This window comes from Lissotriton helveticus, chromosome 12 (genome assembly GCF_964261635.1).
Source record: "Lissotriton helveticus chromosome 12, aLisHel1.1, whole genome shotgun sequence".
NCBI lineage: Eukaryota > Metazoa > Chordata > Amphibia > Caudata > Salamandridae > Lissotriton > Lissotriton helveticus.
The window spans coordinates 566,809,383-566,836,481 of NC_136073.1; the positions used below are offsets into that span (position 1 = coordinate 566,809,383).

At 45.9% G+C, this 27,099-nt stretch overlaps 1 long non-coding RNA gene across 1 annotated transcript; it reads left to right on the forward strand.

The window, feature by feature from the left end:
- The first annotated feature begins 9,552 nt into the window (after positions 1 to 9,552).
- Positions 9,553 to 20,731, forward strand: LOC144799303 (uncharacterized). Its single transcript, XR_013603787.1, has 3 exons — positions 9,553 to 9,844; positions 10,724 to 11,142; positions 20,580 to 20,731. It is a non-coding gene; the product is annotated as an uncharacterized LOC144799303 (long non-coding RNA).
- Positions 20,732 to 27,099: the final 6,368 nt, after the last annotated feature.

The following is a 27,099-nucleotide window of genomic DNA, read 5'->3' on the forward strand; positions in this document are numbered from 1 at the left end:
CAGCCTTCAACAGCCTGGATAGCTTGACTCCAGTGGTGTGGAGAGCATGGGACTCACGTCTGAGCATACCCAGCCCACTCGGGGTGAAAATTGCAAAAAACACAGTTGATGGACAGAATGTAGAACAATGTCATACATTCATCCCAGTACAAGGATCTGGGCCTAAATCCATCGTTTTTTTGCACTCCACACCACCCTGGGTTAGACACTGGCTATATACAAATCAGCTCTGACCCTGTGCCTCATGGGAACAGTCCAGTCCGAACTACCAAGCCATGTCTTTCCCAGACCGGAATCAAGCATCCAAGGACCGGTTTCTGGCTATCAGCCTTCATCAGCCTGGATAGCTTGACTCCAGTGGTGTGGAGAGAATGGGACTCACGTCTGAGCATACCCAGCCCACTCGGGGTGAAAATTGCAAAAAACACAGTTGATGGACAGAATGTAGAACAATGTCATACATTCATCCGAGTACAAGGATCTGGGCCTAAATCCATCGTTTTTTTGCACTCCACACCACCCTGGGTTAGACACTGGCTATATGCAAATCAGCTCTGACCCTGTGCCTCATGGGAACAGTCCAGTCCGAACTACCAAGCCATGTCTTTCCCAGACCGGAATCAAGCATCCAAGGACCGGTTTCTGGCTATCAGCCTTCATCAGCCTGGATAGCTTGACTCCAGTGGTGTGGAGAGCATGGGACTCACGTCTGAGCATACCCAGCCCACTCGGGGTGAAAATTGCAAAAAACACAGTTGATGGACAGAATGTAGAACAATGTCATACATTCATCCCAGTACAAGTATCTGGGCCTAAATCCATCGTTTTTTTGCACTCCACACCACCCTAGGTTAGACACTGGCTATATGCAAATCAGCTGTGACCCTGTGCCTCATGGGAACAATCCAGTCCGAACTACCAATCCATGTCTTTCCCAGACCGGAATCAAACATCCAAGGACCGGTTTCTGGCTATCAGCCTTCATCAGCCTAGATAGCTTGACTCCAGTGGTGTGGAGAGAATGGGACTCACGTCTGAGCATACCCACCCCACTCGGGGTGAAAATTGCAAAAAACACAGTTGATGGACAGAATGTAGAACAATGTCATACATTCATCCGAGTACAAGGATCTGGGCCTAAATCCATCGTTTTTTTGCACTCCACACCACCCTGGGTTAGACACTGGCTATATGCAAATCAGCTCTGACCCTGTGCCTCATGGGAACAGTCCAGTCCGAACTACCAAGCCATGTCTTTCCCAGACCGGAATCAAGCATCCAAGGACCGGTTTCTGGCTATCAGCCTTCATCAGCCTGGATAGCTTGACTCCAGTGGTGTGGAGAGCATGGGACTCACGTCTGAGCATACCCAGCCCACTCGGGGTGAAAATTGCAAAAAACACAGTTGATGGACAGAATGTAGAACAATGTCATACATTCATCCCAGTACAAGTATCTGGGCCTAAATCCATCGTTTTTTTGCACTCCACACCACCCTAGGTTAGACACTGGCTATATGCAAATCAGCTGTGACCCTGTGCCTCATGGGAACAATCCAGTCCGAACTACCAAGCCATGTCTTTCCCAGACCGGAATCAAACATCCAAGGACCGGTTTCTGGCTATCAGCCTTCATCAGCCTAGATAGCTTGACTCCAGTGGTGTGGAGAGCTGGGACTCACGTCTGAGCATACCCGGCCCACTCGGGGTGAAAATTTCAAAAAACACAGTTGATGGACAGAATGTAGAACAATGTTATACATTCATCCCAGTACAGGGATCTGGGCCTAAATCCATCGTTTTTTTGCACACCACACCACCCTGGGTTAGACACTGGCTATATGCAAATCAGCTCTGACTCTGTGCCTCATGGGAACAGTCCAGTCCGAACTACCAAGCCATGTCTTTCGCAGACCGGAATCAAGCATCCAAGGACCGGTTTCTGGCTATCAGCCTTCATCAGCCTGGATAGCTTGACTCCAGTGGTGTAGAGAGCATGGGATTCATGTTTGAGCATACCCAGCCCACTCGGGGTGAAAATTGCAAAAAACACAGTTGATGGACAGAATGTAGAACAATGTCATACACTCATCCCAGTACAAGGATCTGGGCCTAAATCCATAGTTTTTTTGCACTCTACATCACCCTGGATTAGACACTGGCTATATGCAAATCAGCTCTGACCCTGTGCCTCATGAGAACAGTCCAGTCCGAACTACCAAGCCATGTCTTTCCCAGACCGGAATCCAGCATCCAAGGACCGGTTTCTGGCTATCAGCCTTCATCAGCCTGGATAGCTTGACTCCAGTGGTGTGGAGAGCATGGGACTCACGTCTGAGCATACCCAGCCCACTCGGGGTGAAAATTGCAAAAAACACAGTTGATGGACAGAATGTAGAACAATGTCATACATTCATCCCAGTACAAGTATCTGGGCCTAAATCCATCGTTTTTTTGCACTCCACACCACCCTAGGTTAGACACTGGCTATATGCAAATCAGCTGTGACCCTGTGCCTCATGGGAACAATCCAGTCCGAACTACCAAGCCATGTCTTTCCCAGACCGGAATCAAACATCCAAGGACCGGTTTCTGGCTATCAGCCTTCATCAGCCTAGATAGCTTGACTCCAGTGGTGTGGAGAGCATGGGACTCACGTCTGAGCATACCCAGCCCACTCGGGTTGAAAATTGCAAAAAACACAGTTGATGGACAGAATGTAGAACAATGTCATACATTCATCCCAGTACAAGGATCTGGGCCTAAATCCATTGTTTTTTTGCACTCCACACCACCCTTAGTTAGACACTGGCTATATGCAAATCAGCTCTGACCCTGTGCCTCATGGGAACAGTCCAGTCCGAACTACCAAGCCATGTCTTTCCCAGACCGGAATCAAGCATCCAAGGACCGGTTTCTGGCTATCAACCTTCATCAGCCTGGATAGCTTGACTCCAGTGGTGTGGAGAGCATGGGACTCACGTCTGAGCATACCCAGCCCACTCGGGGTGAAAATTGCAAAAAACACAGTTGATGGACAGAATGTAGAACAATGTCATACATTCATCCCAGTACAAGGATCTGGGCCTAAATTCATCTTTTTTTGCACTCCACACCACCCTGGGTTAGACACTGGCTATATGCAAATCAGCTCTGACCCTGTGCCTCATGGGAACAGTCCAGTCCGAACTACCAAGCCATGTCTTTCCCAGACCGGAATCAAGCATCCAAGGACAGGTTTCTGGCTATCAGCCTTCATCAGCCTGGATAGCTTGACTCCAGTGGTGTGGAGAGCATGGGACTCACGTCTGAGCATACCCAGCCCACTCGGGGTGAAAATTGCAAAAAACACAGTTGATGGACAGAATGTAGAACAATGCCATACATTCATCCCAATACAAGGATCTGGGCCTAAATCCATCGTTTTTTTGCACTCCACACCACCCTCGGTTAGACACTGGCTATATGCAAATCAGCTCTGACCCTGTGCCTCATGGGAACAGTCCAGTCCGAACTACCAAGCCATGTCTTTCCAAGACCGGAATCAAGCATCCAAGGACCCGTTTCTGGCTATCAGCCTTCATCAGCCTGGATAGCTTGACTCCAGTGGTGTGGAGAGCACGGGACTCACGTCTGTGCATACCCAGCCCACTCGGGGTGAAAATTGCAAAAAACACAGTTGATGGACAGAATGTAGAACAATGTCATACATTCATCCCAGTACAAGGATCTGGGCCTAAATCCATCGTTTTTTTGCACTCCACACCACCCTGGGTTAGACACTGGCTATATGCAAATCAGCTCTGACCCTGTGCCTCATGGGAACAGTCCAGTCCGAACTACCAAGCCATGTCTTTCCCAGACCGGAATCAAGCATCCAAGGACCGGTTTCTGGCTATCAGCCTTCATCAGCCTGGATAGCTTGACTCCAGTGGTGTGGAGAGCATGGGACTCACGTCTGAGCATACCCAGCCCACTCGGGGTGAAAATTGAAAAAAACAGTTGATGGACAGAATGTAGAACAATGTCATACATTCATCCCAGTACAAGGATCTGGGCCTAAATCCATCGTTTTTTTGCACTCCACACCACCCTGGGTTAGACACTGGCTATATGCAAATCAGCTCTGACCCTGTGCCTCATGGGAACAATCCAGTCCGAACTACCAAGCCATGTCTTTCCCAGACCGGAATCAAGCATCCAAGGACCGGTTTCTGGCTATCAGCCTTCATCAGCCTCGAAAGCTTGACTCCAGTGGTGTGGAGACAACAGGCAAGACTGACTATCAAGGCAAGTAAGTACCAGGCCGGGCAAGACTCAGTTGTTTACTAAGTGGATGCCATGTACCAACTCTCTAACAGAAGATCCAGTTCATTCTGACCCGGGAAGCTTCTGAGACGCAGACCTGGATCAGGGCCTTTTTTGGCATGACTGGGTACTACAGAAGCTTTAAGAAGGGGTGTGGTACCCTTTTGGCACCATTGACAGAATTCACTTCAAGGAAACAGCCCAGAAAATGTATCTGAACTGGGTAGTGTCAAAAGACTTTTGACACCCTCAAGGAAGCTTTGCCCTCAGCACCTGCACCAGCACCTGCACCAAAGGCATCTAACGTCAGTAAAGAGCTTATTTTCGAGATAAATGTCAATCCACACCCTCTCAAAGGGAGTCCCCACCCTAGGTAGTGGTATCAGGGGAGCCTTTGACTTGCCCCCTGTCTTGCCATTGGCTTGACAGGTGGCACAGAAGCGACAGACATCCTTCCCTTTCACAGACATCCAAGGCCAGTAAAAGTCTTTGACCAACATTACCCAGGTTTTGGTCTGCCCCAAATGGGCAGCTAATGGGATCTCATGGGCAAGGTTAAGGAAACATTCCGGACTCCAAAGTCCCTTTCCTTTCCCTCCAGCTCACTTGTGCCCTAGTGGAGCTGCACACCCACTCAGGAAGACACATCATTGCTGCATGAGGCCTGACTCCACCTCTGCCCAGGGAGATGTTTCAAGGTCATAGCTCAGCAGACACTCCACTGGGATGACAGGGGACAAAGCTCCCTTCTTAAGCCCAGTAAACACCCCCTATTCAAAGTCTACCATAGCCATGGGATGTGACATTGTGTCACTGTCAGAGATGACTGTCCTCATTTGGGATTAGCTGGTCTGGGGAAACCAGCTTAGGTTTGGTCATGGTTATGCTGAGACCTGTATCCCTCACGAGCCTTCAACTCAGCCTATTGATTCATGGCCACTTCCTATACTTTTTCATGCTTGAACACCAGTGGGTCAAGCGTTCAATTTCCTTCCCACCCTCTGAAACTAATGTGGCCTCAGTGTACCCTCTTGAACTTACAGGGACAACTTCTACCCCGTACCTACACTTGGCAATGCCCTTTGAATGGTTGCCAGTGGGTGACTTGTTGGTGCACACAGCATCTTTCCTCTTGTGCCCTGGCTTTAAAGGGTCATAATCCTTTCCCAGGTACCCAGTCCCCTTGGAATGGTATGTGGCTGGCTAACCCATATCCCTTGTACATTCTTTTGAGGCTCTTTCGGAGGAGCTTTCTTTTATCTTTGCTCACTTCTGTCCCTCTTTCTTGGGATTACCTCCATTGGACTTCTTGGGCACCCTAGGGCAACCCACTGATCAGCAATCCGGATCGCTCTTTCAGGCCAGACAGCTTAGAATTCAGTAGATGCTGGCATAACTTCTCTGAGTAATGAGTTCTTTTACCATCAAATTAAAGAGCCCTTCCTAAGTGTCCACCTTGTTACTCTTAATCCAGACTTCTAGAGACTTTACTGATGCATCCACAAAGCCCACTCATGTCTGTGTTTTTACCTTGGGTATATGTGTAAGTGTTTGCCTATACTCTTCTAGACTTAGACCAAATAGCTGAATCAGAGCTGCCTTCGTGTGGGTGTGAGACTCTCCCCCCTCATCCTCTACTTTTAGGAGCCTCCCTACCACTGTAACCAGTTAACACAGTAAGGACTCTCAGGGTTTTGCACACACCCTTTTCATCCTCAGAACTCTCTCATAGGATACCAGCCACTTGTCTTATGTCACCCCCTCAACATATTTAGACATATACTCTTGGACAATCTAGAATCATACGTATCCTTAACAGTTACCTCATAGTCTTAGCTGCCACCAATGTCCTTAGGCCTCATGCCCCGTCGGACCCTCTTTTCTTCCAGGACCAGCCTTCTTTCCTCCAAAGTCAACTTCCCTACATCCACCAAGCATTTTTTTTACATCACTTGTCCCCTTCCGCAAGGAACAGGGTCAAGATTGATTTGCATATGGCTGGCTCCAAACTAGGGTAGTGTGGGGAGCAAAAGAATGATGGATTCCTTGTGACTGGGGGTGAATGTTTGCATTGTCCAGCATTCCGTCCATCAATTGTTTCTTTTGCATATGTTGCCCTAAGTGGGAAGGGTATGCCCAGATGTGGGTCCTGTGCTTAGTATTGTGCATCGGGATGGTATCAGAGCGATTGAATTCTATCTGGGATCTAGACCTATTATCATGTCTGAACACAATAGGATGATTTTGTCTATGATTACTTTTTGTTTGAATCATAATTTCTTTATGTTCAACAACCGGAACTGCCAGCAGGTCAGGGGGGTAGCCATGGGGGCCTGCTTTTCTCCCAGTTATGCCTGTCTGCATATGGGCTACTGGGAGAGGCAGGTCCTCTATGGTGAACACGCTGATATTGCTGCAAGGTCTATTGTTCGGTGGCATCGTTATATAGACGATGTGTTCTTAATCTGGCGTGGTACACTAATTGAAGCTGAACAATTTGTCGCTACTCTCAATGTAAATGATTACAATCTGGCTTTCACTTCAGACATTAGTCAGTCTCATGTACACCTTCTGGATATGACCATTGAAATCAATAAGGGTGAATTACAGACCAAGCTGTATAGAAAGCCAACGGCAGGGAACACGGTGCTTCATGCCAGTAGCCATCACCCCGCTCATCTGATTCGGAGCATCCCATATGGAGAGATGCTCCGAATCAGGCGATTGTGCAGTACCACCACACAATGTAGCCAGGCTCAGGAAGCTAGTAAAACTAGGTTTTTGGCTAGGGGTTACAAGGCGGGGGAAATTGATAAGGCTATGTGCAAGGCAAATGCACTATCACGTGACTCTGCCCTTGAGCGCAAAGAAAAGCCGAAACACACTAAGACCCATGGTAAACAACCAGTTAGATTAATTTGGGCGTACAATAAGCAACATGGTGCTTTGAGAAAAACAGTGGCCAAATATTGGAATCTGATTAAATGTGACCCCATTATAGGAAGTAATATGCCGGCCAAGCCTTCAATCACCTTTAGGAAAGCTTATTCCATGCAGGATGCCCTGGTTAGACCTAGTCCTGAGGTGGCTTCCCGCAAGAATTGGTTGGATAAAAGCAGAGGCTTTAGGAAATGTTCCAGCTGCAAGGCTTGCCTTCATGGGGTCTACAAATCAGAATATATCATTCCTTTTTCTGCTACCCCGCGCAAGATTAACAAACAATTGACTTGCAAGAGCGAATACGTGGTGTATGTGCTGGAGTGTCCTTGTGGCCTGCGTTATGTTGGTAGTACCAAGCTGCAGGTCCACAAGAGGATACTCCAGCACATACGGGCGATTAACACCAATGACTCCGCGTATCCGGTAGCACGGCACTGCAAAGAGTGTCACAACAATAATAGTGCACTCTTAAGATATTATGCCATTGACTCAGTAAGCCCATTAAGAAGGAGAGGTGACAGAGAGGGTACTCTCAGGAGTTTGGAGACCAGGTACATCCTCGAGATGGATAGCAAGAAACCGGGAGGTCTAAACTCCACAGAGGATTTCTATACTTGCCTGTAAACCTCATATAACACCCATAATTTTGGTACGGATGGGAATCAGTAAAAGTGGTGTCGAGATACAGTAGATCTTAGCCTTGATATACATTAATACATTACATGGTTATAACATCTTAAACCCCACAATCTGTTGGCAATGTGGACACAGCAGCGTATTTTCTTAGCCTAGGATTAGGCTGAGTTATAATGCAGAAAAAACTCAACATGAAAGAAAACAAAGTTATTTGATTTACACATTTTCTTTTTTTTCTCTTTTTCATTAATTATTAAAGCACTATCACTTTGGTTGGACTATTTTGAATGCTCTATGTAAAGACTAATAAGGCTATGATATCTGGGTGTACCAATATTGTAATATAATAGGAGGCTGCAATAATGTATTCAAACTGGTATTATCTCCTCCATGGCTTAGTCACCGTATTGTGTGCCAAATATTACAATGTGCGCTATGCAGCATTATTGATTTGATTGGATTTCCTATTGGATTAGCTGTGTAAATTCATTCTAATATTTTTGTACAGTTTTTTATCTGTTCTACATTGATGAAATTCAATTTTGTAACATGTAAATAGATAATATCAAAATGTGTAAGTGGTTTTAAATGTATTTTACATTTTTTATATATACCCATCATGATGATTTTAATTCTGAGTTCTGACATTGAAATTTCGTAAGTTTAAATTCATGATATAAACTGTTTAATTTTTTGCTGTATTTGCACATGTCTAATTAGACAACAGGGATTAGCCCGTAATTCGAACTGCCTGATAGTCTTTTCTCCATGGTTTGTAACCTGGAGCAAGAGCATGTGATTTCTTTGCAACCAATCATGGTTCAAGTTAATATGGCACTTGCACTTTAAATTCTGCCTTTCCTCCCCTATGCGTCATGTGATCAAGGCCTCTGGGTAGGCCGAAACGTTATGCTGAGGTGGGCCTTCCATGTAACTAAATAAAACACTGCTCACCTGCACTTTGGGTCGTCCTCTCTTCTTCTGCGCCGTTGGAATCCGTTACAAGGGCTCATGGTGAGAGAATGCTGATATCGTTGTCATATATATTTATATATATATATATATATATATATATATATATATATATATATATATATATATATATATATCGAACAAGCAACCACTTCCACCAAAGCCTCGGAGGCGAAGAAGGAGAAGCGAACCTCTTTTATGCAGGCAAGATGTTCTTTATTCAACCATATCCACAGCAGCAATCGACAGATGTCGCGTTTCGGGCTCGAGAGCCCTTGATCACATATATATATAAAAAATGTTATTATTTGTATGTAAAGACAAACTCCAAAAATAGTTGAACACAATGAAAAAAATCTGAGATTGTGAGGGGATTGTAAACATAAAGAAAGATAAAAACGAACCAGTGACCTCTAGAGGAGACTGCCCCTTTATATGCCACAAAGTGCCACAATTTATAGCGATTGTGACACCATCATTGGTCCTAGGGGCCTCGAACACCCGCCTACCTCATGAGGTCACTAGCTCGGCCAACCCCAGCGGCAGGGACACAGGGCGCGCGCCACCGCGCCTGGCAGTTACTAGGGGCCTCATTTGTATTACTTGAGGTTTACGCAGGTGGGATGTCACAGGTGACGTCTCTACTGTCCTGGTAACGAGGCAGTGCTGCTACGGGCTGTCTCACCTGCACAACGAGGTGGGAATGACAAGGCTGGGTCTCTTGAGTACTGGAAGGAGGCTGCTCTCTCATTGGCTGTCTTTACTCGTGGGCGGGACTCCCTCGAGGGCACCTGTCACTGTGAGGAGCATTCACTGCCATCGGGTGGGATGGCTTCTGGTGGAGGTGGACGAAGCGATGGCATCCGACGACTAGGCCGAGATGGCGGCCTTGCTGGAGAGTGAGGGGTCGAGGAAGAGGAGTGTCGTGCATCCTGGAGGGAAACATTGAAGAGAGGAATGCGAAGGAGAGGTGGGGGGAAAGTGTGATGGTAAGTGAAGAGGAGTGTGGAAGATGGTTGAGGATAAGGGTGGAGTAAAGTGGAAAGAAGATTGTGGAGGAGAAGTCTTTCTAATCTAGACCATGAGTGGAGGAGAAAGATGAGCGGGGGCGGAGTCAGAGGGGAAGTGATAACAGCAGAGGTATGATGCGAGTGCGCACCGCCAGCAGCCGAAGTCCAGTGAATGAGCAGGAGGCACTCTCTGAGAAGGGAGCTGGGCAGAACATGTGCACCCCTTTATTCATAGCTTTCAAAGCACCCCAGGAGACAGCCTGTGCGCTACGTGTCAGCATGCGCTGCCTGCTGCCACGTCGGTGACACTAGTGCTGTCACTGAGGGGACGTGCACCCAAGCCGGTGCTGTGCACCCCTCCCCCCTGCACTAGCCTGTCTCTATTGCTTGTGCGCAATGATGATTCGGCGCTGCAGCAGCTCAAGCCTCAAGGACAGTGCACCAGAGTTGCATGCACTTCCCACTTAAAATGTGTGACTACAGAAGCAGGCCCATAAGCCACTGTAAAGGTTCGTGGAAACAGTTGTCAGAACTCCTTGGAGGCAGGAACGTCTGTCACATTTTTATTTTAGGATTTGACTGTTGTTTCCTACCGATCTTCTCTTCGTTCAGCCCATCCTAATGTTTTAGGAGGTACTTGACTCTCCGGGCCCTGTGGGTGGGCAGATGGTAGGTCAACTCAGCTCAGCCTCACTGATACTATGAACAGTGAACACATGACAGGGTGAAGCTGTTAAATGGGGGTTTCTTGAAGGTAGATTTTATTTGCAGTTTTATATCGACTCAAAGGCCCTGGGCTGGACCGCTTAACATGAACATCACTTAATTGCACATTCTTTTTTTAATTATATTTTCTAGGCATTGGAGGATTAAGTGAGTAACACGGATTCACATGATATTGCGCCGACACCCGGACTCGAACTCTGATCTCCAGTTCCACAGACTGCAGCTCTTGCCGCGATGCTACGTTCTCTCCGTGACACGGGTTCTACTTCCAAAGTAACGGGTCTACCGATGGTTTGGAGCGCGCGCTGCAGCTGGACCAGTACTTGACACTTTCCTAAGCGGTGACTTTGCTTCTGCCACTCATGTTACAGCAGAGCCTTTCGCAGCACAAGAGAGAGCAGCACCGAAGTCAGCAGCAGCGGGTAACGGGGACAGGGCAGCAAGAACACACAGAGGCGAAGAGAGAGACAGTGAGAAGTGTGAATGGAGAGAGGCAATGAACGGGAAAGAAGAAAGAACAAGCACTGGCAAAGACAATGCCTTTCACCTATGTGAGTGCTATTGACTTTTGCAATGTTTTTTTTAGCCATGTTGTACAGCATAGTGCGGCAGAGTGGTGTGGTGAAGAGTTGTGTGGAGTGGTGCAGATTGGAGTAGGGGATAGTGGACTGTCATATAATGCAGTGGCTATGGGAGTGCAGTGGTGTAGAGGGCAGTGGTATAGACTAGAGTGCTGCAGAGAGTACAATGGCATATAGTTCATTGGTGCAGAGTGGAGTCAGTGCTTTAAATGGGTCGGTACTCAAATCAAATCAAACCAACTTTATTCGGTTTTCGTATTTTGAAAGCCATAAAAGTACATAAAAACATAATAAATATTTAAAAATACATTCAATTTAACTCTGATAATTCATAAAACTTAATGTTGGACATCTGACAAGTTCATAAATTCAATCGATGCTTAATACAAAGTTTAAGATATTGGGCAATCGATTTAGTCATCATATTGTTTTCCAGGAATTGTAATGCCAGAAAGGCAGGGCGACATCTACGGATTTTTAGTACTTTTAGTACTGGTATTATCCATCGTCTGCGAAGTGGAATGTAAAATTTACAAAAGAATAAAACATGGATAGTGGACTGTGATGATGTTAGGTCACAGGGACACAGTGAGATTTTATGAGTCCAATCATTTTGTTTGGGAAACAAAACCAAATAATGAAATTAATTAAACCTAAAACGGGTGAGAAGAAATTTTTCAAATTGTGTCAAATCATATTGCAAATAAGGTTGGATGGTAGGGACCTGCTGGCTCATTAAGCAATGCTGGACTGAAGGCTTCCCTATTTCTGTCATCAGCCGGATTTGGGATAAATGTGACATACAAATTGATTTAAGTTCCTTTTTTGATATATCTGTGACCGACGATGGGTCATCAAAAAACCCTGAAAGACCAATGTCTGTGAAAAAGGATTCCACGTAGGCCAGCCATTTTATCTTTCTTGCTTTATCTAGTTTCAGACAATCCTGGATTATTGTTCTTGTAAGATGACACTCATCCGTCGCCCATATTCTACGCCATAACATGATGGGCTGGATTTTTATAATGTCAGAGATAAATTCGATCCCGAGTTCAAGATGACATCCGTAAGTTGTTGTACTTCTCGGGACGGCCAACAAAAATCTTAGGAATGAGTTTTCGAGTGTTTGCAATTGCTCGACATTGGTTGTTCCCCAGACCCCCGCTCCATAAGTAGCGACGCTTATGCATTTAGCATTATAAATCTTAATCATTTCAGTGGGAGGTCTTTTTCCCAGGCGAAGGGAAAAGGCTTTTAGTGCGCCAGTTGTTCTTATTAGAGACAGTTTCCGTGAGTTTACTGCTTCTTTCCAGTTGAGATCGTCGTCCATGGTGATGCCTAAGTAGGGGTAAATTTTAGTCCTTTCAAGGGGTAGATTGTCCACAAAGATAGTCTTTACTTTTTTCCCCCTTAGTACCCACATGCATCACGTAAGTTTTTTTGATGTTAATTTTCAAGTTTAAACTAGTCATGAAGGAGCAGTAATTATCTAGGGCCCGCTGAAGTTGGATAGGAGTCTGGGCAAGAATTACCGCGTCATCGGTGTATAATAACGCAGGAATCTGCCGACGACCTGCTTCGGGGAGATCTTTCACATCCTTTAACATTGCCCTCTCGAGCCCGTTGGTGTAGAGCGTGAATAAGAAGGGGGCCAGTACACAACCTTGTCTGACCCCCTTCTGGATCGGAAAGCTGTCTGTCAATTGGCCATCTAACCCGAATCTGACCTTGCCTGACGCTCCTGTGTATAGTTCACGGAGAAAGTCTACTATTGGTGGTTCAATCCCCATTTGCAGCATTATTGACCACAGTTTTGAGTGTTGCACACAGTCGAATGCTGCCGTGAGGTCGACGTAAACCATGTGCAGGGAAGATCTTTTTGCGTTCACGTATTTTCCAACCAATAGTGATAGATTTAAGACTTGATCTACGGTACTCAGTCCAGCCCTGAATCCATATTGCAGGTCTGATAATACGCCTTGTTCTTTGGACCATTCCTGGAGGCGGTCCAAAAGAATGCGACCTGCCATCTTTCCGGTGGAGTCCAAAAGGGAAATAGGGCGGTAACAGGATGGACTGTCCCTGTTTCCCTTCTTGAATATGGGAATGAGTAATGAAGTGGACCAAGAGTCAGGGAGATTAGTGCTCTTTGCTGCATTTAGTACTATGTTTAGAAGCGGACCCCAAAGATCCGGTAAAAGTTTGTAAAGGTCCATTGGGACCGAGTCAGGTCCCGGTGCTTTACCCGACTTAGCCACTTCAATGGCTTTCCTTGTTTCATTCAGTGTGAAGTGGATGTCAATTGGATACTTCACCGGAGGTAAGGGGTGAAAGGATTCCTGGACACTAGGGTCTACACGGTGGTCCTCACCAAATACTCCTGAAAAATGTTGGACCCAGTCCTGTGCTTTAATGGCTACATCCATGGAGGGTTCTTCATTTGTGTCTTTTAGGAAAGGATTTTTTACTATCTCCCAAAAGGCTGAACTATCTTTTAGCAGGCTGCTTTTTAGTAATTGTGCCCAAAGGTTGACTTTCAGGTCCTTTTTCCTTTTCTTAATAGCTAATTTGTAGATTTTTCGTAGCCTTGATACTTCTTGTCTATTTCTTTCTTTTTTAGTTAGGGCCTTCTTTAGTTCAGAATAAGCTTTAGTACATTCTGTGTCAAACCATCCTGTTCTTGCAACCTTGTTTGGTTTGTGAGGTTTAGTTAATTCATTTCTTATGTTTGTCACGATCTCTTCGTAGTTAGTCATAACCTCAGTGGGAGATGAAAAGGGATCTAAGCATTTATCTATTTGGTCTTTGCAGGTGGCAATTATTCTTGTGTTGATCACGTCTTGATCAATTTTGCACCATTTAAGGGTATATCCGTTAAGTCTATTTAATGTAAGTACATCCTGATTAAGCAATCCGGTGTTAGCCTTATCTGTTTTCTTTCGATGGCTCAGTTCCTGGTAAGTCAATTTTAGTGGAAAGTGATCACTAAGTACGTTCTTAAGTACCTCAAAGTTCTTGATACGTGTGGCTTTATTGGTGGATATCAGAATATAATCGATTAGAGTTTCGAGGCCTCTTCCATGAAACGTGGGGGTAAACTCGATAATAGGGGTTTTTAACATGTTGGCAAATCCTAGGTCTAGTTCGGTCATTACGGTCAGCATATCGTTTCCCTCGATGGTGTGAGAGAAGTGCGTATGGCAGTTTTCTTCGTCGTCTGATATTCCGCAGATGAAAGTGTTTGTCTCGTTACATATGTGGAGGTTAAAATCTCCACCCCAGATTATTGTATGGGAGACCTTGACATACTTTGTTTTAAAAACATTTATGTGGTGCTGGAGTTCGTTTAAGGTTTTGGTCCATTCTGTGTTATTCATATTGTTGTAGAAGTTTATGATAGTAAAAACTTCGCGATGGTTGCCTTGAAGGTTGATGATCTGGTAATTTTGGTGTAGTATCATGGGAGTTATTTCATGACATGGCCATAGGTTCGAGATATACACTGTTAGACCACCTTTACTTCTCCCAGAATTTGATCTTATGGCTTGGGAGAAGAATGTTTTATAACCCAGAAGGTGGATTGGGTTATTTAGCCACGTCTCCTGGAGGCACAGAACTTCGATCGATTCAATTAGTTCAAGGAAACTTTTTTCTGCGTGTTTGGTCGCCAGTCCCGCGACGTTCCAGAAGAGCGCCCTCATCTCAGCTTTTTCTAAGGTTGGTTTAACAGACATATTCTGGGCAATAATTTCTTCTTGATAAATGGTTTGCGAAGCAGATGTTACGTTTAAGGCAGTTTCCTGCGACTTGTTGGGTGTTGACAACATTGATGAAGGGGTTGTATAGGTCTTTGGATGACAGTATGGATCATGTGTCGTGTTTGCCTTAATTTGATCTATTGATGATTTTATGGGTTTTTTAATCTTTGTTATTTGTGTGTGTTCCTTGATGGGTGGATTGCTTGGAGGAAAATTATCTAGGTTATTTATTGCAAAACTGTTTTCCATTGAAGGAGACTTATCGTAAGACTGTGGTGATGGTCAGTCAACCAACTCTAAACAACTATAGGTATTAAAGGTTGGTAATCCGGCCCATGGTTCCCTCTGTGGTGGTTGGTACTGTCCCCTGCGGCCAAAGGTGTTCCACTCATTCCGATCTCTTTGGTCAAACCCCCAATCCACTTGTGGTCTTCTCCTAAAGTTATTTCCAAAACCCCATTCGCCCTGGTTCCTGTTTCTCTGCTCAGGCTGGTTCCAGGACCAATTTGATGGCCAGTTAGGATCCTCGGGCTGATGGCTCTGTCGAGGGTAGAAGAAAGATAGGCGTTTGGTATTTATTTCGCCACTACCTTCCAATGATTCCCAGGAGCATATATAATCCACAGCATGTGGGTTTTCAAGATGGACAATTATACAGTCACCGGGGATCGTTTTAGGTTGGTGACCTATCCAAGAGACCCTTCTGGCCGTGGTGAACCTGGTGATGTTATTAGGGTGGTTAGGTCTGTTGGTATTCAACCAATACCGGGCTTTGTTAAGCAGAGACCAGGTAGGTTCATCCATATCATTGCTTAATTCCGGAACCCCTGTTAAAATGACTACGAAGGGGGCTGCTTCCGGGGGGAGATTTACTGGTCTAGTCCATTTTTTCTTTGGTCGCTCTGATTTATTAAAGTGCTTTTGTGCGCACTCTGGCTGTGAGATGGAGGTCACAGGTAGTCTGGGAGAGACATTTACTGGAGAGGCTTTGTCTAAGGGAGCACTTACTGGTGGTTGATTTTGATTGCCTGGTGTTGGTTTTGAGAGTTCTTGAGATGGTTTAGCTTTAGTTAAGAGGGTTGAGTTAGTGGGGGTTTTTACTGATTGGCTTGTGTTTGTATTAGAAGTCTTGGCTGTTTGTTTTGAGTTAATAACAGATTTCGCCTTTACGGGTGGGGCTTTAGGTGGAGGCAATGTTAATGGGTCTTGAGATCGTGGATTTGTAGTCTTTTTAGATTGGGCGACTAATATCGCAACCTGTTTTTCTATCAGTTCTAGACTTTTTTGTATGGGTCGTAGCTGATACTTAACTATGTCCTCTATATCTTTGATTAAAGAAGATTGTGAATTAACAATATGCAAGTCACTATTTTGCATAGGCACCAATTTGTTTTGGAGAGTTTGGGCGGGATTACTTGCATTATGTACTTCCCTTGTGAATAAGATTTCATTGGTGTTACTGTCTTGGTTTGGAGGTGCTGTGTTACTGATAGTATTCGCACTTAGAGATTTATTTAAGTCACGTGGGTTTGGTAATACATTAAGTTGAGAAGTCCTTCCTCTAGTTTTTTCTTGATAACCTTTATGAGTTTCGGTAATCGTTGGTTTTTTCGGGATAGCACCTTCCCGTATCCCCCTAGTTTCACTTTGAGAGTGATCATTTGGGGGTGACTGAGGACTTGCGAATATGTCTGGCGTTTGCTCTAAGCCCTGAGACAACTGTGTATCCGAGAGTTGTAAGGATACCGATAGATCAACTGTATTTGGAATTACATGGATATCGGCATGTGAATCCAATGTAATGGTGTCATGAGGTTGTGCTGTTGGTGTTCGTGCTTGAGCTAAGGGACCCATCGAGGAGCGTCTTGCTTGTTCAAGTTCAAAAGAAACACGTTTATCAATCATCATAACAGTGTGATCTATTGTTTGATTCACCTTGGTGAGAAATTGCTCTATAGGACCAGTAGAGGACGTCATATTTTTCAGTGTTTTACTCCTTAGTCCTCTTGTTGACATTGTGTGTGAGTTAGGCTGTAGATGAATAGAGGATAATCACATGTAACTCTTGGGAGGTGAGATAAGTATTCAGCCAACCCTCCTTGAAATACATACAGTTAAAATTGTAGATGTATGATACCTGGTAGTAGATGTTAGGGGGGTGGGCCCAGCCCAGTCTCCTCCGGTCTGTGACGGGCTTGGACGGGCCCACCCTTGGCCCAGGCTTCGCCCAGCGTCCCGCGAGAGGTAACTATGACGCCCTTTAAGCGCCACCTGGTGCGTCCTGGAGGGGGTGTGGCTGGAGACCTCGAGGGCTGCCGGGAGTTGTAGGCAGCCCCTCGCCTCACTCCACTCGGCGGTCCCGGTGTCAGATTGCAAGACACAGCAGGACGGCGGGAGGTAGGCGGTGGGGGGTCTCTACAGCCCGTCGATGTAGGGGATAGATGAATCCTTTCTTTTCCTTTTGGCAGCGAGGAGTAGGACACGGTAATCTGGTCGCAAGGAAGAGCGTTTCAAAGCTCCGTTCAGCTATGACGCCCTTTAAGCGCCACCTGGCGCGTCCTGGAGGGGGTGTGGCTGGAGACCTCGAGGGCTGCCGGGAGTTGTAGGCAGCCCCTCGCCTCACTCCACTCGGCGGTCCCGGTGTCAGATTGCAAGACACAGCAGGACGGCGGGAGGTAGGCGGTGGGGGGTCTCTACAGCCCGTCGATGTAGGGGATAGATGAATCCTTTCTTTTCCTTTTGGCAGCGAGGAGTAGGACACGGTAATCTGGTCGCAAGGAAGAGCGTTTCAAAGCTCCGTTCAGCTATGACGCCCTTTAAGCGCCACCTGGCGCATCCTGGAGGGGGTGTGGCTGGAGACCTCGAGGGCTGCCGGGAGTTGTAGGCAGCCCCTCGCCTCACTCCACTCGGCGGTCCCGGTGTCAGATTGCAAGACACAGCAGGACGGCGGGAGGTAGGCGGTGGGGGGTCTCTACAGCCCGTCGATGTAGGGGATAGATGAATCCTTTCTTTTCCTTTTGGCAGCGAGGAGTAGGACACGGTAATCTGGTCGCAAGGAAGAGCGTTTCAAAGCTCCGTTCAGCTATGACGCCCTTTAAGCGCCACCTGGCGCGTCCTGGAGGGGGTGTGGCTGGAGACCTCGAGGGCTGCCGGGAGTTGTAGGCAGCCCCTCGCCTCACTCCACTCGGCGGTCCCGGTGTTAGATTGCAAGACACAGCAGGACGGCGGGAGGTAGGCGGTGGGGGGTCTCTACAGCCCGTCGATGTAGGGGATAGATGAATCCTTTCTTTTCCTTTTGGCAGCGAGGAGTAGGACACGGTAATCTGGTCGCAAGGAAGAGCGTTTCAAAGCTCCGTTCAGCTATGACGCCCTTTAAGCGCCACCTGGCGCGTCCTGGAAGGGGTGTGGCTGGAGACCTCGAGGGCTGCCGGAAGTTGTAGGCAGCCCCTCGCCTCACTCCACTCGGCGGTCCCGGTGTCAGATTGCAAGACACAGCAGGACGGCGGGAGGTAGGCGGTGGGGGGTCTCTACAGCCCGTCGATGTAGGGGATAGATGAATCCTTTCTTTTCCTTTTGGCAGCGAGGAGTAGGACACGGTAATCTGGTCGCAAGGAAGAGCGTTTGCTTTAAATGGGTCGGTACTCACCGGTACTGAGTACCAGCACTTCTTAGATTTATAACTCTGAGTACCGGCACTTCTCTACTGCAGTGGAGAGTACGAGTACTCATGAGTGGTATGCTCATTGCCTGTGCTGGTGAGCAGGAGTGGAACGTGTCTCTGGCAGCCAAGGTGCCGCTTCTGCAGCCCCCCCTCCCCTCATCAGCAGGGCTCATTTGAATAATGTCTGGGTGCTCACCATCATGCTGTGCTTGACAGAGCAGGGTCCATTCAGGTCCTGTGCTGTCAATCACATTCACACTATCCTGTGCATTCCTGCAAGCATTGGAATCATGCCAGTGCCCTGGCAGTGCCAATTAGGCTATGGCCTGTCCGGCCCTGGTAGCAATTTAAAAAGCCATGGTAGATGAAGAGAAAAGATGGCTTTCATCTCCCTTAGTCTTTTGTGTGTCTGCTATGTTTGTGTATAGGCCTGTTTTTGTAAGAAAAAAAGTGAGAGAGAGAATCCAGACACTCTCAGTAGGTATTGTAAAGAAAATTGGTGGCACTTTGTTTGTACATGTCTGCCCGGCGACAAAGATTCATAAATAATGTAAAAGGGAGGGTGGATGAGTGAGCAAGGGTGGATTTATAGATGGATGGATGAATAGATGGATGGATGAGTGAAAGCATGCATGGGTGAAAGAGGGTGGATGATTGGATAAAAGGGCGGATGATGGGTGGATAAGTGAAAGATTGCATGATGAATGAAAGGTAGGGAGGATGGATGAAAGGGTGGATGATGGATGAGTGAAAGGCGGGATTGAGTGAAAGGGTGGATGGAATAAAGGAGTGAAAGGGTGAAGGATGGATGAGCGAAAGGATTGATGAATGAGGGAAAAGGTGGATAAAGAGATGGATGAGTGAAAGGATGAATGGATAGGTTTGGAGATGGATGGATAGGTTTGGATATGAAGGGTGGATAGACAGAAGGGTGAAAAACTGAATGATTGATGAAAGACTGAATAGACGATAGAATGTAAAGGTTAAATGGTGGACATCAGCAGGTAAATGATAGGATGAATGGATAGATCGATGGAAGAGACAAGAGATATCTTCTGGGGAGGGTCATGATGAGTTGCTTCATTTGCTTGGTGCCATAAGAGCTTTGGTTCGACGTGGGGGTATTTTCAGTTTCATCCTACTCGTGTGCTCAAAAATATATAGTATTGTGCCAAACAGCAATTAACAGTATGAGATTAAGAAGGTGCAACTATTGCAAAAAAAGGAAATGTTAACATATTATCCCATTTCTCTTTCATTTTGTGTAATGAGTTAACCTGCTTTGTTTATATAAACACATTTCTCATGTGTTTGGTATGTGCTGCAACTTATATAGAAGTTGTTAAGTATCATCATGTCTTGCCCTTAGCCCCGCCCCTAGCCCTGCCCCCTCACTACACCTCTAGCCTTTAATGAGTATCTGCACTTATTTTTTCCCATTTAAAGCACTGAGTTGAGTGCAGTGACTTAGAGTGTAGCTGAACTGCATAGAGTAAAGCGGCTTAGAGTGCAGTGGCGTAGAGTAGAGTGGTGCAGAGTTGAGTGGCATAGAGTAGAGTGGTGTAGAGTAGAGTAGGGCAGAGTAGAGAAGGGAGAATGCAGTGTCGTAGAGTTGAATGGCGCAGAGAAGAGTAGAGTTGTGTAAAGTGCAGTGACATAGAGTTCAAATGGCATAGAGTGCAATGATGTAGAGTAAAGTGGTGTAGAGTGGAGTGGCGTAGAGTGGACTGGTGCAGAGTAGAGTAGAGTGCAGTGGCGTAGAGTGCAGTAGCCGCGAGGAATGCAAAGGCTATGTCAGAGCTTCAGTTTAAGTTATATGGGGTCCTTAATCTCTGAATAGAAGCAAATCTCATGGGTTTTGTCAGTGTTTCACAGAGGCACTTCACTGGTGGGCACTGTATTTTGGACAAATTAGAAGAATATGGCTTGGTAAATGACATTTATGGAACAAGAAGATTTTTTTTAAACCTGTTTTTATTGTTTTGCAGGTTATTGAGCATCTACAAACTAAACAGTTGTTCAAGATATTGCGTTGCATGACGCTTGTACATAGGCATTTCTGTCAATCCTATCAATCGTGGTGAACCTTGTATTGCGGTTCCTTTACAGTATTCCATTAAAGTGACAGTTTTATTTAGCATCATATTGTACTGTCTATGATTGATTAGCCTGCCTTGGGTGTGCGCAGTTGATGTCGTCTGACTTTGGTTATTGGGGCCTAATGCGTCTTATGTACTACAGACCTAGTCACTGTCATAGATGAGCTCATTTGCTTATATTGCTGGGCCGGAGGTTGGAAAGGAAAAGAAGAAACATGGAAGGGTGGAAGGTAAAAGAAGCTACTTGGACGGGGATATGGGAGATGGACTGAAAACACAGGCACTCATATGGAGTTGTTGCACCCAAAATAAAGTAGCTAAAACAACCGGGGAAATGGAAGGACATAAGTTCTTGGTCCATGCTCCAGTGGAGGGCCAAACACAAGAAGAGGACATAAAGCAAGCATGCCAAAACAAAAGGGAATGAAGGAAATGAAAGCAACACTAAAGGTAACATGGTAGGACATGGACAGGCTTTAAACCCACTGTATGCATACAAAATGTCTTGCAGAGAAAGATCATGCGCTGCCAAGGTGAAAACTAAAAAGTAGCAGGCACAGATTTACTATGAAGATTCTTCAAGAACATTGACAGTTCACAGGTTTTGTTACAAACATTTAACCCTGAGGAATGGATAATCCAACAAAAAAAATCATGTTAAGGTTCGTCTCAATCACACACTTAAGCCTGCTTATGGAGCTGCTCTGAAAAACAACCTTGATGGAAGTTCCCTTGGAAGACCAAGCCTAACAGATTCAAAAGACTTTATTAAGCTGATACACAGCTATAATAGTATACATCAACAAAAAATAAGTTAAATCCAATCCTTCACTCCATATTTACAAAAAAGTAAAATTATACATATGATAAAACACAAATGCATCAGATTATGCGACGGTGCAAGTGTATAAACGATATCCAGAGTGTGCTGTTCTCCCATTAACCAGAATAGACACATTTAAATGCAATTTAAGATAGGAGAGCTACTTCCTATCAACCAAGTAAAAGACATACAATCATTTAAAACCCAACAATCCAATTTACTCTAGTCACATACTGGCCCTAGAGTGCACAGCCATATGGAGAAATTAGCTTAGATTATGATAAATGTAGGTCTCATGATCTGGCAATTGTTGCCAATAACAGTAAGCCAGGAGCAGCGACGAAAGTTCCTACGACACAAATGGGGGACTAACAGCTGTTTGGTGTAGATTTTATAAAAATCACAGACAAAAAGAAATGGAGCATCGATTGATAAGGCACATCATTACGTGGTATACCATAGTTTCGACTTTCGAGCTTACACTGGTACCCTGTAGGAAAACATAGGGAGTATTTGATCGGTTCAGCTCTAACGTGAAATAACAGCGAACGTTCGCAACTCCCACTGATGTTCCACAGGTAACGGGGGGGGGGGGGGAATCTTCAAGATTAGGATTCAAATAACTCCCTACTGTTGGTTTCAATGATTCAGCATTTCCCCTATCTGCGTGCAACTTCGCAAGTCAGAGTGTTTGCACCTGCTTTCTTCCAGGAAGAGCTTGCAGTGTTGGGATACTGAAAGCATTATTTAGACCAATACCTGTTAACAACTTTTTTACAAAAGCTAACCAGGGAATGGAAAGGCCTCTATCACAGGGCAGGTAGTCAGTGACCTAGTCTAACATTTGACCCCTCTTTGAATGTACGGCAAATGTGGCAGATTAAAAACAACATTTAAAGGCCTGTTTAATGCTCATTCACTACTGCACTCCAGCATGGTTATTTTTGGGGTGCTTCAGCAGGCCCCCATCCCTACTTCCAGCATGTATAGCATGTCATCAAATTGAGGAAGAGGATTGTTTAAGTTATGCTATTAGTTAAGAGCACTGACAAAAATAAACAAGATAGTAGACAGAACATTGATCTTCACAGGCATGCAATATTGATGAACTGATAGTAGCAGAGATAAGTAGAATCAGTCAAGCAGAAAGATGAGTGCAGTAAACCAATTTTTAAAAAATACAGCACGTTTACTGCTTCCTGAACTAGCATACAAGGAAGACACCTGAAAAACACATGCACTCTTGTGGAGTTCCTCATGGAAAAGGAAAAAAGAATTTTCAGAATGTGAGCATTTGTAGAAGAATAAAATGAGTCGATCAGAGAGGTGGTAAGCAGGCTATACTTCACAGGAGGGACAAAGACATTCCAGACAGCCTAAAACAAATAAAGCCAGCAAATAGAAAGCAAGCAAATGTGTTACGAAACACAAAGTAAATGGTAAACAGTGGGCAGAATGCATTCCTAGCGAAGCTTTTAGCATGCACTCAATATTTCTTTGCAACCGGGTTGCTAGATTGGGCTAGTTCTTGCACAATTGGGCAATATTTTGCCCGATTGTGCGAGGGAAAAGTAAGTCTGGCGGGCAACCAGATCATGGGCTAGAATCCACCCAGTGAGTGGCAAGTTCATACAATTGTGCGTCACAGCCGTTGTCCAACCCAGTGTTGCTCTTCGCCACACCCCTCCTCCTGATTCAGGTGTGTGCCTGCCCACTGGAACATCTGCAGAGGCATATATTTTTGATATGTGGGAAATTTCTTCCTATAAGGGTCTAGCATTGACTTCCGACCTACTCCTATAACTCTGCTTGCCTTCCCCTTATTTCCTTTGACCCAATCGTGCCCAGATCCATGCGTCATTGCATGCATGTGTCAACACTTCTCTGGCCCCGCCCCCATACCTTTTTTGCCTTTTATTTTTTGTGCCTCACCCCTACTTCCTCCTTTTTACCTGCATGCTGCATCTGTTGCGATCACCACCTGACCACCTTGATTGTCCCTGCTGCCTGACGCCGCGTGTGCTCTTTGTCCTTGGACCTGCCTCCCAGCAGTCAGCTGTTCTTCCCTGACCCAACCCTTTCCCATTCAGCAACATTTGTTTGCCTCTGTTCTCTGGCTTTCAAGAGAGCTCTGCGCCAGCCCCCCCTAGCACGTTTAAGGGCAAGTGAAAGGAATAGCCGCTTCCTGCAGAGTGCTGACCCGATGCCACCTTCCCCCTGTCCGAGCCCACTGTCATCGCTTAACATAATTAATAATACTCATGCCCCCCCTACAGTTCTCTTGCACCGTGGGCTTCTCTGTAACCCCTGCCTTCCAAAGTGCCCTTATAGGCAACACTCCCCACCCAGTGCCAAGTATGCATGATGGAAGAAATAAATACACAATACAATTTTAGTTTGGGAAAATATTGCTGCAGGTTTATTCCATACAAAGTATGAAATATGGTGGGTTATCCTAGGGGTGATCCAAGGGCAGGCAGCGATGACCAACCTATGCTGCCCTGCCCGCCTGATGAGCCACATACCACTGTGGCCAACCCAATCAGTGCTACGAATTATGGAGTGATCCCCTTCCCTAGGAAAGGCGAGGAAAATCTGAGAAACCTGTGGAGGAAAAAGAACAATCACAAACAAACAGATTACGTTACGTGCATGTAACGTAGTGTAGTTTCTCAGGAGTCAACATGCTCCATGCGAATCCCTTTCATGCTGAAGAAAATAACCCAGAGAGTGCATACTATTTGTTTGTTTGTGATTGTTCTTTTTCCTCCACAGGTTTCTCAGTTTTTCCTCGCCTATTAAGGCTGTGAGGACACCAACTGCAAGTATACAGTTAGGTCTAAGGAATCGAGGGTTGGATACACGTTAGAGTGTGTATACCGCTCAGGTTCCGCGCACTTGGTCCTGACGAAAACCTGGTAGATTCCAACACAGGTTGAAACATGTAGACCTTTATTTTATATTCACATAGATACTGTTGGTCATTTAAGCCAACAGAAGTATCCCACAACTAATTTTAACATTGTCCAGTAGCTTCAGAATAAATAGTTTTTTTCAGGAAGTTATACTCGGACACTTTTTAACATCACCTTCTTTTGCACCTCATTCACACAAAAAAAACACTCCACTGTAGTTAGGTGTCGCAGCACACCCGGATGGCACTCGGCTGTCCGGGTGGGACCCCGATGATGAAGCCTGTCACCAACCAGGTTGGTGAGTGAGAGGTCTTCTAACAAAAGAATGTTTTTCTTTTGTTACTTCTCCATCTCCCTACTTCCCATTTAGGACCATTGATTTGGTTCAATGGTGATACTCCTTCGGTTATTTATATAGTTTAAGGTCCAGGGGACCAGGAGTACCTCCTTCCACCTCTGTGGAAAATCTCTTACTCTCTTTTTTTTACTACATCCCTAAGAGTTACCTCATAGTCTTAGCTGCCACCAATGTCCTTAGTGTAGGAATAACAGGAGGGGACCCATAAACCACGTTGGGATGGGTGTATACTGTAAATTAGAACAATTCCCAACTGGTATCATTTAAAAGACAATTTCAAAAGAGTATGCAGTACGCATTACATAAATAAACAGAAAGGTGTCTCTAAGGTTTTTTTGAGGAAGGGTATTATTCACCACTTTGAGAGCAAGGCGGGTCGGTGTGGCGCCGCGGCCAGGGCGACTGACGCTGGAATCTGGGGACCACGGTTCGATCCCCGGCTCCGGCGGCAGGTCAGCCCAGCACCATGTGACTCTGGGCAATAGCTCGCTTAATCTTCCCGACGGCCCCCCAGCGCCTAGAGACCCTTACGGGTGATTGTGCGCTTTACAAATGTGGACTTTTACTTTACTTTGAACAGCACTGTACAGAACAAATCATGTGACAACCCGGTGGCACTTGGTGAAAAGTGATATATACAGATATATATACAGTGGGTGATAGTGATAGTGCAAGTGCTGGGGTGAACAGCGTGGTCGGCGCGTTGTGACAATTTATGAAAGCTGGTCAAAACCTCACAGCTTAAATTTTATGGCGCCTATTATGTTTTGTACTCCTGAAAAAATTTACCTATTCATGTTTTAAGTGATTACAACTTGATCCTTGGAGCCACTACTGTCTTATAATTTCATAAATTGTCACAACGCGGAGTGTCTGAATTAAGCAGACCACTCTTACCCAGTCCAAAGATCAGGGCTTGATCCATCACCGTTATTTATCTCACTGCCCCATCCCAGCTCAGAACCTGGCTATATGCAAATTAGTCTGTCCCTGGCCCAGTGCATCATGGGAACAGGGCAGACCAAACTACCAAGCCAATTCTTCACCAGAAAGGAGACAAGCTACCGGGGACCGGTTTCTGGCATTTCAGCCTCTTCGGCCCGGCTTGCTTGAATCCTGATGGAGCAGTGAGAAAGGGACTCATGTCTGAGTATACCCTGCCACACCTATAGTGGCCAAAAACGATTCAGAAAAGGGGGTGGTGATGAACAGAGTGTCTGAATTAAGCAGACCACTCTTACCCAGTCCAAAGATCAGGGCTTGATCCATCACCGTTATTTATCTCACTGCCCCATCCCAGCTCAGAACCTGGCTATATGCAAATTAGTCTGTCCCTGGCCCAGTGCATCATGGGAACAGGGCAGACCAAACTACCAAGCCAATTCTTCACCAGAAAGGAGACAAGCTACCGGGGACCGGTTTCTGGCATTTCAGCCTCTTCGGCCCGGCTTGCTTGAATCCTGGTGGAGCAGTGAGAAAGGGACTCATGTCTGAGTATACCCTGCCACACCTATAGTGGCCAAAAACGATTCAGAAAAGGGGGTGGTGATGAACAGAGTGTCTGAATTAAGCAGACCACTCTTACCCAGTCCAAAGATCAGGGCTTGATCCATCACCGTTATTTATCTCACTGCCCCATCCCAGCTCAGAACCTGGCTATATGCAAATTAGTCTGTCCCTGGCCCAGTGCATCATGGGAACAGGGCAGACCAAACTACCAAGCCAATTCTTCACCAGAAAGGAGACAAGCTACCGGGGACCGGTTTCTGGCATTTCAGCCTCTTCGGCCCGGCTTGCTTGAATCCTGATGGAGCAGTGAGAAAGGGACTCATGTCTGAGTATACCCTGCCACACCTATAGTGGCCAAAAACGATTCAGAAAAGGGGGTGGTGATGAACAGAGTGTCTGAATTAAGCAGACCACTCTTACCCAGTCCAAAGATCAGGGCTTGATCCATCACCGTTATTTATCTCACTGCCCCATCCCAGCTCAGAACCTGGCTATATGCAAATTAGTCTGTCCCTGGCCCAGTGCATCATGGGAACAGGGCAGACCAAACTACCAAGCCAATTCTTCACCAGAAAGGAGACAAGCTACCGGGGACCGGTTTCTGGCATTTCAGCCTCTTCGGCCCGGCTTGCTTGAATCCTGATGGAGCAGTGAGAAAGGGACTCATGTCTGAGTATACCCTGCCACACCTATAGTGGCCAAAAACGATTCAGAAAAGGGGGTGGTGATGAACAGAGTGTCTGAATTAAGCAGATCACTCTTACCCAGTCCCAAGATCAGGGCTTGATCCATCACCGTTATTTA